This window comes from Adiantum capillus-veneris, chromosome 21 (assembly GCF_014529385.1).
Source record: "Adiantum capillus-veneris isolate H3 chromosome 21, ASM1452938v2, whole genome shotgun sequence".
Classification (NCBI taxonomy): domain Eukaryota; kingdom Viridiplantae; phylum Streptophyta; class Polypodiopsida; order Polypodiales; family Pteridaceae; genus Adiantum; species Adiantum capillus-veneris.
In genome coordinates this window covers 20,537,635-20,551,369 of record NC_140951.1, presented here as the reverse complement: position 1 = coordinate 20,551,369, position 13,735 = coordinate 20,537,635, and positions in this window count along the sequence as shown.

Genomic DNA, 13,735 nt, shown 5'->3' with positions numbered 1-13,735 from the left:
GAAGTGACCAATATCTAGATGAACCAATAGGATGGTCTCTAGATTCTAAAAAGACATATAAATTTTTAACAATAAAAAATTTATTTTTCATTAAGAAAAAGGATACTCATGGCTAAGGGTTAGTCCTTTGGGCAGGCCAAACGCCCCCCAACACACACACACACACACACACACAAACCTTTTCCTTCCCTTTTCCTGTTCAGATCTACATAAGATTCTCCCCATAAATTTTTCTTTAAAAAAAGGTTGTGCGACATATTGGATAAAATAAAATAAAAATTGATTTGTGGATAATATTTTTAATTTGCAGCCAAAATTTACTGATTTTTAATAGTTAGTTAGTAAAACTAAAAATTGATTTCCTAAATTTCTTGACTTTCATCTATCTACTAACATAATATGGCGAAAGGGGGAGTCCTTTACACGTGTCGCAATATGCGATCTGAAGGCTAAAGTCCAAAACAAAAACAAGCCCCTTTGCACGCAATAGAGAGAGAGAGAGAGAGAGAGGCCGCCGAAGGCGACCGGCCATACTAGTATTACTTAAAAATCAACCATTAGTTTTCTTTGTCTTCTTAATGCGCGCGCGCGCACACACACACACACACACACACACACAGAGAGAGAGAGAGAGAGAGAGAGAGAGAGAGAGAGAGAGAGAGAGAGAGAGAGAGAGAGAGAGAGAGAGATTTTCTATCGTGAGGATCAAAGAGGCCTTTATAGTAAGGCTGGATTGCAAGAAGATGGGGTGTACCTGGCGTCCACACATGGGCTTCCTGCCAGATTCCAATTCGTAACATCCTTTTAAATTAAGATTTTCCTACCCTTTCGCACTTTGAGTTTAATAATTTAACATGTTGGGCCAAGTTCTATTAGTAATCGGCTACTTAGACTCAATGGAAAATGTCTTAAAATTTCTAAAATTCTCACAAGAGTGAGGACCTCTCTTGCTCTCATTCCAAGCTCTTCAAATGACTCTTCTTTCAGGCCTCCTCTCTCCATCCTAGTTGTGCACATGCATTAGAAAATTTTTGAGGACTTTTAGACGGCCTTGTGAGAAATTCTATTCCATGCTCCAGAAAATCTTGTTAAGATACACATGGACTTATTGAGAACATCCAAAAAACCAACCAAACACTTTTTGGCCTGCATAATGCCATAGAGGATCAACGTGCAATTTTGAAGCCATTGGATCAAAAGCTTAGATTTTCCCAACTAAAAGTTAGAATGCAAAGCTTTTTTGGGGTCCTTAAGACTTGTCCTCTTCCATGCTATTGTTGACTTACATAAAGAAACCAACACCTCTCTCTCTCTCTCTCTCTCTCTCTCTCATATGCTCTCGTGCAGGCCATCGTGAGACCTTACCTTGTTGATATTTTTAAAATAGTTTATGACAAATCCATATTGAATGAGATATATCTACCTCATGAATCACACTTGCAATGAATGGAAAAGCGACCATTTAGAAAAAATACTACATCATTGAGTGAGAAGGTCCGCGACTTTTGAGTTTTTCGTTAAAATAAATCTATGTTTTTAAGCTAACTTTGATCCTTTTCTCATTAAACAAGTTTCTTTTCCTCGACTCTACTAAAAGGCCCTACAAAAGATCTCAACAACGATCTAATGTGTACCCCCGGCCAACCTAAACCCCCTCAAGGATGACTCGGTTCCAAGCCTACTACTAGGATGATAGATACTAAGAGAGCACCTAGACGTGAAAGACAAAAGTGCCATCTAAAACTACTAACTAGGCCATTACCTAAAGCCAATTTGTCACATGTGGCCTAGGACTTTATTGAACTAGTGCACTATATTATAATAAGTACGGCCAGCCACCTTCGGCGGCCTTTCTCTCTCCCCCTCTCTCCCTCTTTATCGCGTGCAACTAGGCTTTTTTTCGTTTTGGACTTTAGCCTTCAGGTCGCAGATTGCGACACGTGTAAAGGGGAGCCCTTCTGCCATATTATGTTAGTAGATAGGCCCCTCAAAGATTGTGCAGCGGCATTGCCTCCAAGTCTGTACCATCTCGCCAAGGAGGGTTGTAGCTCTCGCCTGCGGAGCCCGCGAGCGGTGGTGGTTGGACCAAAGTGATAATCTATCGGTTCAACCTGGACATCCAGTTATTGGGGCATGTTATTAATTTGAGAACTTAAGAGTGTGTCGCAACATGTATCATATAATTGTGGTATTGAGGAGTATGTAGTATGTACCACATGGAGAAGGTGCCAATGCAAGACAATGTCCATTGTACATTGTTTGTTAATATAGTGGTCAGCAAGGTTGGGTCTGCTGTTAAACAAATGGTAAAGACCAATGTTTGAAAAAAAAGGGGGTCTAGTTTTGTGTCTTTCTGACTGACTTAATTTGCAGGATCACGGCTAGATTATGAGCTTACCTTACCTTGCCAAAACCAGTAAAAGTTTATAAGTTTTAGTGTAAAAATTATAAAGGTCCCCTTGCCAAAACCAATAAAAATTTGTAAGTTTTAGTGTAAAAACCCTAATGGTCCCTAGGAGAGGAGTTGAGAATCCTGGCCGTACGTTTACTACTCCTACGCTCGAATCTCAACACCCACCCTCCTAATGATTGACACATCAAAATGCTGTAATAAACAAGGTGAACAATCACGGTGGCCTGCTAAGGAAATGTAATGCAAAAGTAGATGAGAGTTGTGTTTGTAGGATTTATTTTTTCACAACAAATATGAAAGGTTGTAGAGAGAGTATATTACAAAGGGAGTAATAATATGGCAAAAGGTGACTAGTAGGTGTAGGTCAAGTTGTTTTAGTGGTAAACATGGAGAAGTTACTTGTTGACTAAATTTGGCCGAACTTAGAAGTTTAGTTTGTTATTTTTTGAGATAAATGTTGTCGTGAACTATGTAAAGAAACCAATGTGATTATTTCAATATAGGTTGGGATTTTAGAGTTAATATTGACATTTAAGTAATAATATTTCATGAAGATGACACTAATTAATGATTTTTTTCATCTTGCAAGATTCTCTTAATCAAGTGTTTACATGTGACATTGGGAATGTCTAAACCTAATCCCTAATAAGCGTGCATCTTTACTGCATGTGGTTATACGCAAGATGTTGATATGGGCTTAAAAATTAACTCTGAAATTGTTAGTCATGGGCTGTTGAAAAAGATTTCCGTGCTTGGCAATGCCTTGGTCGATATGTATGCCAAATGTGCTACGGGAAAGCTGTAGGTTGTTTTCAACAGACGCAAAGCAAGTATATCTCTCCAAATTCATTCAAGGCATGTGGCTTTGCGCAAGTGCTCGGGTGCTTCGTGTCCTGAGTGTCGACTCTTAGAATGTGCTGGTTGCATGATTTGCTCCACAAGGGCAGGGCTAGCAAGCTCTATTTTGTTTTCAACAGATGCGAAGCGAGGGCCTCTCTCTAGATGCAATCCCATACACATGCATGAAGGCATGTAGCTCCACGCAAGAGGCTGATATGGGCAGAAAAAGTGCTTGGGGAGTTTCGTTTTCGGAATGTCGCCTCTTGAAATGGATTGATTACAAGTTGTGCAAAATAGATCGCAAGAAGGGTCTCTATCCAGACGCAATCAACTACGCCTACACACGAATCTAGAAGGCATGCGGGTCAGCAGATGCAATGACATACACAGCCATAGATATTAAAATTCACGATATGATCGCTAGTCAACGTTTGTTGGGAGTACGATTTCATGCTTGGTGGTGGTTTGATCGATATGTATACAAAATGTAGTGTTCTTACAATAGCACAAAATCTTCTTGAAGGGTATCCTCCCATGGATGTTGTCTCTTGCACAGCGGGTTAAGTACAGGAGATGCCCAACATCGTTGATACAAGCAAGTCCATTAGTGATAGACATTCAATCGTGCGGTGAGTAAACATTATTATTTTTTTATTTTTGACACTCAGAATGCAGTTAATGAACACACTGAAAATTGCACGCTGCCGTGGGAATGGCACGTTCCCTCGTATTATAAAAATTGGGGAGGACTGTGCAAACTCCTCCATGCAATGAGACTTGCATGTTTCCTTTTTTTTTTAAACATAAAATTGGAACAACAAACAATTAATAACATTGTATGATCATGAACATTGAGCTTGACAAAACTCTTAACACTCCTTGTGGTTTTTGGCGAGGTATCCCTCTGAAGCACTACGATCGGTAACCAATTTATGCAGAGCTACACAACTAAACCACGACGATCGGTATCCCAAACAATCTCAGGTAAACAAACCTAACACTCTTTCATGAAATCTCTCTCTCTCTCTCTCTCTCTTACTCTCTCAGTTTCCAATTTTTTGTTCGATCTCAATTCGATGGAACATAGCTAACGAAGCAATCTAGTTTTTTTTTGTTTTTGCCATTAAGGGCGAGATAATTTTATAGTAGGTAGAGAACAAACTTACAATGCATCGATGTACATTCTGATGGTAACTCCGAGCTAATAGAGAGTATTACAAAGTTACATTGGCTAATGTCCAGGGCTTCATACAACTTCAAGTGCTTCCACCCACATTTCATTGGTAATCTATACTTCTATAATGCAGCTTAAATTTTTGAAGGCCAAAGAGACCCTCCACATGTTGAGCCCTCAAGCCTTTGAAGTTTTCCTTGCTATTCTTTGCCTGCCACAACCGCCAACCTACAGGTGATAGGATATGCATCTTCACAGACGTTGAGCCGGTTGAGGCATCCCATGCAGCTGCCAGTTACATTGAAGGCACATTGAAGAACTTGTGCGTCACCGCGTCAATTCCTAGGACAAGGACCTCAATCCTGATAGTTGTGTGTGTGTGTGTGTGTGTGTGTGTGTGTGTGTGTGTGTGTGTGTGTGTGAGAGAGAGAGAGAGAGAGAGAGAGAGAGAGAGAGAGAGAGAGAGAGAGAGAGAGAGCAATTACCATGTCGGTAACAATCGACGTCTCCTGAGTCCTAGCAGGCTGTGTGTACAGTGAGTGAGTGAGTGAGTGTGTGTGTGTGTGTGTGTGTGTGAGAGAGAGAGAGAGAGAGAGAGAGAGAGAGAGAGAGAGAGAGAGATGTATGAGTGCACAATTGGTCCTGGTGTATATAACCTCTGAGATTCTAGAGAGAGCGATGTACGATTAAGGAGAGAGGGATGACTCATGGGTGCAATAGCCGTGCACAAAGCTTGGGCGTGTGCGCGTGCGTGCATGAGTGTGTGTGTGTGTGTGTGTGTGTGTGTGAGAGTCGAGACGAGAAAGAGAGAGAGAGAGAGAGAGAGAGAGAGAGAGAGAGAGAGAGAGAGAGAGAGAGAGAGAGAGAGAGAGAGAGATGGCCCTGACAGCCTGGCAGCTAAGTTGCATTATTCGTTATTCGAAGATGTATAATACACGAATAATAGGCGTATTATTCGTTTATCTAAATTATACGGCCGTATTATACGGTGCCACATCAGCATAAACGGCTAATCGTATGACTTCTTGGTTTTTCTATCAAAATTATTTTCGAACGAAATTATTTTCGATCAAAAATTATAACGATCGAATATGTTAATATATATAACAGCACGCGACAGGCCTTACACCAGCTTTCACAGTCAGTGTTGTCCATGTGAGTACTCTCACCAAATGATCAAAAAAAGTAATTTGTAAAAAATTAACATAATTTAAGTTTAATAAAAATTAAAATTCAATAGAATTTTAAGTTTTGTGATTTAGGTATATGAATTTGTTTTGAAAAACTTAGTAAATAGTTGAAAGTTTGTATTTTGTGAAGAGCTTAATCTCTCACCTGATACAAACTATAATTATAAAAATCACTTGTCAATGTGTTCAATTAATTGACACTTGAAAGTGACTAATAAAAAAAATTTAAGATATTATCGTTGTGTGTAGAGTGTACTCTCACATGAGATAATTAGTTTAAAAATATAATTACATAAAAATTAATTTTATGTAATTTAAAGTTCGATTTTGATGTGTAGAGATTTTCTCTCACTTCAAAATGAATATAATGAAACAAAATTATATTTTTACGTTTTGTGTAGAGCTATTCACACTGCTATGCTCTCACTAGAGTAAAATTTAGGAAAAACATGTCCAAAAATATTGATATTCTCTTGTCTTTATTTGGACTGCAAAATCTACCGTACTGTGTGAGAGCATACACATGCTCGCATTGTAGATAGATAATCGCTTAAAAATCTATGGTAAAGTGTAAGAACTTTTTGTTCGCACTTTACATAGATATGATAATTATCAAGTATTGTAAGTGATTATCGTTTTGACATTTAAAAATGTCACTTATAGCTCTTGTATGTATAGCAATTTATAATGATAATCATTTTAATACTTGATTTAATTGTAATTATTGATTATCGTAATGTGTTAAAGCTACAAGCTTGCACTTTAGATAAATCGATGCAATTTATATGTAATCCAATGGTATTGTTTTTTATTATTGTATTTTTGTTCAATCATTATTTTTAATTATTTTAATTTCGTTCAATCATTGTTAGTTAAATTAGTTTAATGTTTTAATTGATTTTGATTATGAAAATGATCATTGACTTTGTTTTTACTAGCAAATTACTTTTGTGCATCATGGTGAAAGAACAAGAGTGGAGTTATGTGCATGAGTTGAAAGCTGGGAGAAATACATCTCGACTTAAATGTAAATCTTGTGGCCACGAGTTCAGTGGTAATGCAACCAGAATTAAAGAGCATTTATTTAAAGTCCCTGGCAATGTTGAAAAGTGTGGGGCACCACCAAAAGATATTCATGAAAAATTTGCCATGTATTCTCGCAAAGTAAAGTTGATTCTTGCAGCTAAACATAAAGGTGATGTTTCTAAAGATATTCATGCGAATATTGAATCATCTGTATGCAATGAGGCAACAGAAGAGGTGTGTACCACTCAAGTAAACGATCAAAGTTCTCAATTAAACCCTCTTCATGGACATGCTTCTACATCAGGAGGAGTTCCTAGCACAAGCAAATCCGGCAGAGCATCATCCAATGGACAGACAATCCCTGAAGCATTAGGTAAACAATGGTTGCTTGAGTTTCATTTAAAATGGACACAAGCATTTGTTGCGTGTGGCATATCGTTCAATGCTATGCGCAATCCAATATTTCAAGATGCTTTGATGAGTACAGCCAAAAAAGGATTTGTGCTTCCTGACTATAACAAGATGCGAACTGAATATCTTGATAAAGTCAAAGACAGTACTGAAGCCATTCTCAAACGCACATTTTTAGAGTTTGTTCCAGCATATGGATGCACCATAGCATTGGATGGATGGACTAACTATCAGAAAAAACCTTTAATCAATGTAATGCTTATTAACCCTAGAGGGGCTATGTTCGTGGAAGCAATTGACAGCTCATTGAAAGAGAAGACTATCACCTACCTAGCAGGGGTGTATGAACGTGCAATTGCAAAGGCAGGTGGACCAAAGAATGTGATTGCTATTGTCATAGATAATGCGGCCAACTACAAAGGAGCAGGAAGAGCTATTCAAGTCAAGTATCCGGAGATTTCTTGGGTACCATGTGCAACTCACACTTTAAATTTGCTTTTAAAAGATATTGGTAAAATGGCATGTGTGAAGAAAACTTTATTTAATGCAAATCATGTGGTGAAATTCATTAGAGAGCATCAATTTTCGTATGCTCTTTTTCGAACCAAGTCACCAAATAAAGCTTTGCAAATATTTTGCGCGACAAGGTTTGCTACGGTATACTATGTTCTTGCTGCTTTGCAAGAGTTGAAGCCTGCATTGATGGAAACCTTAGCAGACAGAAGATGGGATGGATGGCTCAGCAAGTATCCAAGTTATTAGGAAGCAGCTGGTCGATGTGCGCAAATAGTAAACTCGCCAGTGTTTTGGTGTAATGTAGAAAGAATAGTAACTGTGTCAAAGCCATTTGTAGATCTTTTGAGAGCAGTTGATACAGATTCTTTTATTTTTGGTCGGGTCTATTGGTATATGTCAGAGTCTATACGCAAGCTAAGAGAAAATGTCAGTTTTGGTGCAAAGGATAAAGCTACCATGATTACAATTGTTAACAAGCGTTGGGTGCAGTTGCATACGCCATTGCATGGTGTGGCTTTTGTATTGGATCCTACGTTTCAAATGCATCAGCAATCTGCCAACAAAGAAGTTATGTCCGACTTCAAAACAGTGTGCTCCCAACTCTTAGGGCACGAAGATGGAAAAACAGCTTTTCATCAACGAGTAGATTATGCCAACAGAATTGGTATGTTTCAGGATCCGTGGCATATAGATGCCATTGGCAAAACAAGTGCACCTTTATGGTGGAAGGAGTATGGTGGAGAGAAAGTGGAGTTGCAACACATTGCATTTAGAGTTTTATCAGTAGCTGCATCAAGTGGAAGTTGTGAGCGAAACTGGTCAGCATTCGACTTTGTGCACACTAAAAAGCGAAAAAGACTTCATACTAAACGGGCTACTGATTTGGTGTATGTTTTTTGCAATATGAGACTTATTTATAAGCCTCAAAACATTGCAACTAGAGCCGCTCAAAAGCAATATGGAGTCTTCCAAACGCATGAAGCTATTTCTGCAGAAGTTGATGATGATGATGATATGGAATGGGAGATAGTTTCAGAATGCTCAGATATGGACGAAGTAGATGATATGGTTGCAATTTTTGAAGATGGAGATGATTTGTGAGAGTACCATCGTAATACTTACTCAACAAGCTTTTGTATATGATGAAAGAAAGTGTTATCTCGTTGTCGTTCACATCAAAACCTCTCTCTTTCTCTCTCTCTCATACACACATATTCACTCACACTCAAATATAAACTGCCGATAATATCTTGTCGAATAACAATTACATAAATTCGATGTAGGTTTGAAATTACAACAAGGTTCTGGGAAATTACTCAATCGAAAAGAGTTTGATATAATTTTGAGATTACAAAAAGCTTCTGAGTGACTTATGAGTTTGATAGATTTCCTATAAGTTCGTCTATGGTAAAATCTGTAATTCCTAGCTCAGGGGATGGTTGAGCAACATCTTTATGTGAAGTGGTAGTATCATCTGGCAAAGGTCCATACAATGATTCATATCGTTGAAGCTTTGCTTGTGCATCACTTAACTCTATTTCAAGCTCAAGAATACGGCCACGAAGCATGTTCGGTGTTTCTCCTTGGCTGGCAAGGTCTTGTCCTTGGCTGGCTAATTCAGTGAGTGTTTCTGACTCTTCAGGAAGTAAAACAATAGGATGCTTGCGAGGAGGCATTGGATTATTTGCATTGCGTGCTGCCACCTTTTCTGCAATGCGTCCACGTCCAACCCCAGCGGTGCCTGGACGATCTGACCAATCCACTCTCTTCAGCAAAACATATCGAACATAGCATTGCTGGATAAAGTAGATTGCTACTTGGTTGTTTTTTGGTAGGCATCTCTCTTGTCGTATAAACCTTTGCAGCAATACACGTGCCGGTCCTTTATGTTGCAAATCAAAGAGCTTTAACGGAGCTGTATCTTTTGCATTGCCACTTATTTGAAATAGTTGATGGCATACAAAGTGATTAGGGCAAAGCTTTTTGCACTCTTTAAGGGTTAATGGTTCGCCTTGCAGCTCAGATTCATCTTCTTCAATGCTTGCAATAGTAGAAAGATCTGCTTGTCCACATCTAACTTGTTCTTCTTTAAAAATTGCTTGAGCTTCAGCGTGGTTGAGTTCTTCTTCCATATCTGCATATCAGGTGAACATGTCATTACTTTTAAATACCCATTCCATTAATTTGACATTGGACAGTATATCGAATGACAAACATAGATATTTTGTTCAATTAAACATACAATTAAATCTGACACCAAAAGTAAAACAATGATGAAATCATGAGACTGTGTTTTCATTAATCATCAGCTGGTCGTAAGCCAGATGTCATTACAATGTTGTAACCCACTCTATGGGCACCATTTAAACATAAGGAGAGATCAAAAGCATTAGGCCGGGTTCTGGGGTTTTGGCGCTTGCCGGTTTCAAGATGAGCAAGTACATTACTCAAAAAATGTCTCTTGTTTTGTTCTTGGGGCTCTGGTAAGCACTTCAAAATGCGTTTACATGTATGACACATGGAATAAATATCCATAGCTTTGGTCCAGGAGGGAGGATTACTAGATATACATTCGGGTAATCTCTCTCATATTGTTTTCTAGTTTCTATAGGCATATCGCGTAGAGGAGGAAAACCGGCTATAGTATTTGTTTTGGTGCATGAACCCCAATCCACAATGCCGGCGTAAACACCTTTTTCTCCAAAATGCAGCATCATATTCCGAGAGTGTAGATCATTGTGGAGGTAGTTATGTGTATGCATATACTTCAGAGTTTGGAGGAGAGCATTGATGATCTGCAAAATATTCTCCTGAAATAGCTCTACTGTTCCTGCAGTGAGTACGTAATCGCGAATGATAGCTGGCTGCCGTCTGCACTGCATTCTTTGATCCATTGTTTCACATGGCTGCCATTCCAAAATCGTGAAATGAGCATTGGTCACTCCACGTGGCGCACCATGGCAAGAGGGTAGATAATACCTCGATGTGAAATATCCAAAATTGTTGCGTCGTCTTTGACCTGTTGCTCCATGGTGGGCCCATGTAAGTGTACTTTGAACACTTTTGCAGCATACACTTGATCTTTGACGGGATGTGTGACACCCACACGCTTCACATGTGCCCAACGTCCCTCTCCCAGCTGTGGAGCTTGGATATTGAAGACGGCTGTGTCGGGTAAAAGGTGTAAAATAGGTGGTAGCTGAAAGAGGTCTAATGTAGCAACGGATGACATTGTAGGCTCTGTTCTAAGAATGATTTCTGGTTCAACAGCAACTTCAGAAGAGCTGGCTTCCACTCTTGCACGCTTTGCTGCTCTTTCTAACTTTTCCTTGCTCTTGAACTCCGTGTAAAGCTGTTGCACAAGAAGTATGCGCTCAGCTATCTTTGGCAAGGAAGTAATTGTAGGATTTTCAGTTCTTGAAAGGTTTTCATGATCTGTCCAATGGTTTGTTTGACCATGTTTACTAAAGCACCTGATAACAGGAGGGCTATGTCAAAAATAGCTGGTGCAAACTTTGCCTGGAGCTGCTCAAACACAGACTTGGTTAGAGTCTCTGTAAGCTGATAAAAATGCTCCAGAGCGACAGGGTTTAAACAACGCCTAATCTCTGCCTCTGATGTGTAATGTAAGTGTTTCACAATCACTTTGGAGACGAACTTTCATTGATGTTTCGCTAGCTTCGTGTCTACCATATCTGTATGACAAAATTATAAATTAAGAATCTTACGAAAAGATTGTACACCATAGTAACATAGCTATTATATAATGAGTGTTAACCCTATATATATTAAATGATGATTCAAATTTATTAAATAATATTAAATTATTGCAAATTAAAGAGAAAATCTTATGATTACAAACCACATTGTGCGAATCGACCATGAAAATTAAATGAGAGAATGAGAGAGAGAGAGAGAGAGAGAGAGAGAGAGAGAGAGAGAGAGAGAGAGAGAGAGAGAGAGAGAGAGAGAGAGAGAGAAACAGGCCAATAGTGTGAGATGCTCTCAGCACAAGAACTGGACCCTGCTATGTGCAGAAGTGTGAGATGATGAAAGAAATTACATCTAAAGGGTTGGAAAATCGTACATGTGAACACCTCAGCTAGTATGAGATATTCTCAACACAAGTCTTGGATGCTGTTGTAAAATAGATTGATAGTTTTTATCAATCTAATCCCTGATAAAGTGTGTGGAATTCACAACACAACTATCAGCGGATGAATTAACAATTGCAGATGTAAGTTACCTATCGTATGTGTTTACGTCCAAAACAACACCAAGTCATTTAATGATGAAAAATGATGTTCTTTTGGAATATGAAACACATGAGTAACCAGTATGTCACATTAAGATGAAGAGGGCATGAAAATATGCATCTCGTCACTCTTAATATAACGAGTGGTAACGCTTGTGTTTCTATGTAACACATATGACAGAAAAACTTAATCTAAAATTGTAAATTTTATAAGCTATTTCTAATGGAGTGTGTGGAACGCACAACACAACCATCAACAAATAGCTCAACAATCTCAAATGTAAATCAATTGTTGTATATATTTACGTTCAGAGTAACACCAAGTCATCTGCTGATGAACAATGATGTTACTACAGAAATAGAAGCACAAAAATAACGAAAGTCGCATTAAGATGAAGAGGGCATAAAGTATGCATCTCTACACTCTTAAACTGACGAACCGTTAATCTTTGTGCTTCTATGTAGAATAATCAATAATGATTTACTTTAAGATTGTAAATTTTATAGGCCACTCTGAAGTGAGAGGTGTAGCATCATGCCTACTACACTCCACGAGTCGACCTCTAATCCTAACTCATCTCTATGGTGGGAGATATACTACTACACCATACGAGTGAGAATCTAAATTTACCCTAAGCCTTCCCTGGAGTGAGTTATATAACTACACACCACGGGAAAGGAAACTATATTCTACACACCTTTGGAGTGAGCCATATGGCTACACACCACGAAGTGGCCTACGACCTGCAAGTCAACTTTGTGGTGAGAGCAGAAACTACTGCACCACACGAGTTTGGTACAACACAAAAAAAAAAGTTAGTATTTACTGAAAATTTACCTGAAAATCATTGTAAACCGAAGACGCTGTCGCTATCTGTCAAACTCTCAGAAGCTCCAAGCTCTCCAAACTCCAAAAAAGTCCACAATGCTTTTCGATCGAATACGGCGACGATTGTATATATATACAATTTTTCGATCGAAATATTTTTCGATCGAAAAATATATCGATCGAAAACGGTTTTATATAGCTATTCGGTAATTATTCGGAAATGCGGCGTATATTGACGTTTTATACGTATAATTTTTGTTATACGGGCGTATAAATGCAACGGAGCCTGGCAGGCTTTGTGTTTGTTAGAGTCCAAAGAGATCGATGTACGAATGAGGACTCGAGGAGAGAAGGATAATTCATGGCCATGCACACAGCCTGTGTGTGTGTGTGTGTGAGAGAGAGAGAGAGAGAGAGAGAGAGAGAGAGAGAGAGAGAGAGAGAGAGAGAGAGAGAGAGAGAGAGAGAGAGAGAGAGAGTCGCTATGTAGTATGTATGGAGTTCAGTGAGAGCGCCCGACCGCGAGCTGCCAGTCTTAAGACACTGCGAAAAAATACCTAGGTTCAGTGTAGTGTTCGGCAAAATCAATTTTCTAAACAGAAAATTCCTTTCCTTGATTTTGTCAAGGCGAAAGAGAAAACTAGGTTTTTTAAAAGGTTTTTTTCACTATTTTTCTCTATTTTGGGATGGAATTTCTCCTTTTTCCCTTGCCCTCATTTGGAATTTTTAAAATTAAAAATAGCACGATATTAACTTGAGACACATTTTTTCCAGAACATTGGTTCAATGTAAATCACACCTATAAATTTGGATATTTATGTCTACATTTAAAAAAACAAGATGAAAAAATGTGATAAAATCACGAGGCCTGCCATAGAAATTTGCCTTGCTAATAGAAAAATGGAAAACGAAGATTAATCGAGAAAGAGAGGCAGGTGGAAATCCATTGAATCTAGCATAGTTGCTTTGGGAGATAGACATTCTAGAAATGAAATAATTGTCGTACACGCATGTTGAGCTCAAGATCGAGCAGGGGGAAAAACTATGTTGACCAAATGGTTTCAGGTTACAAAAATTGTGT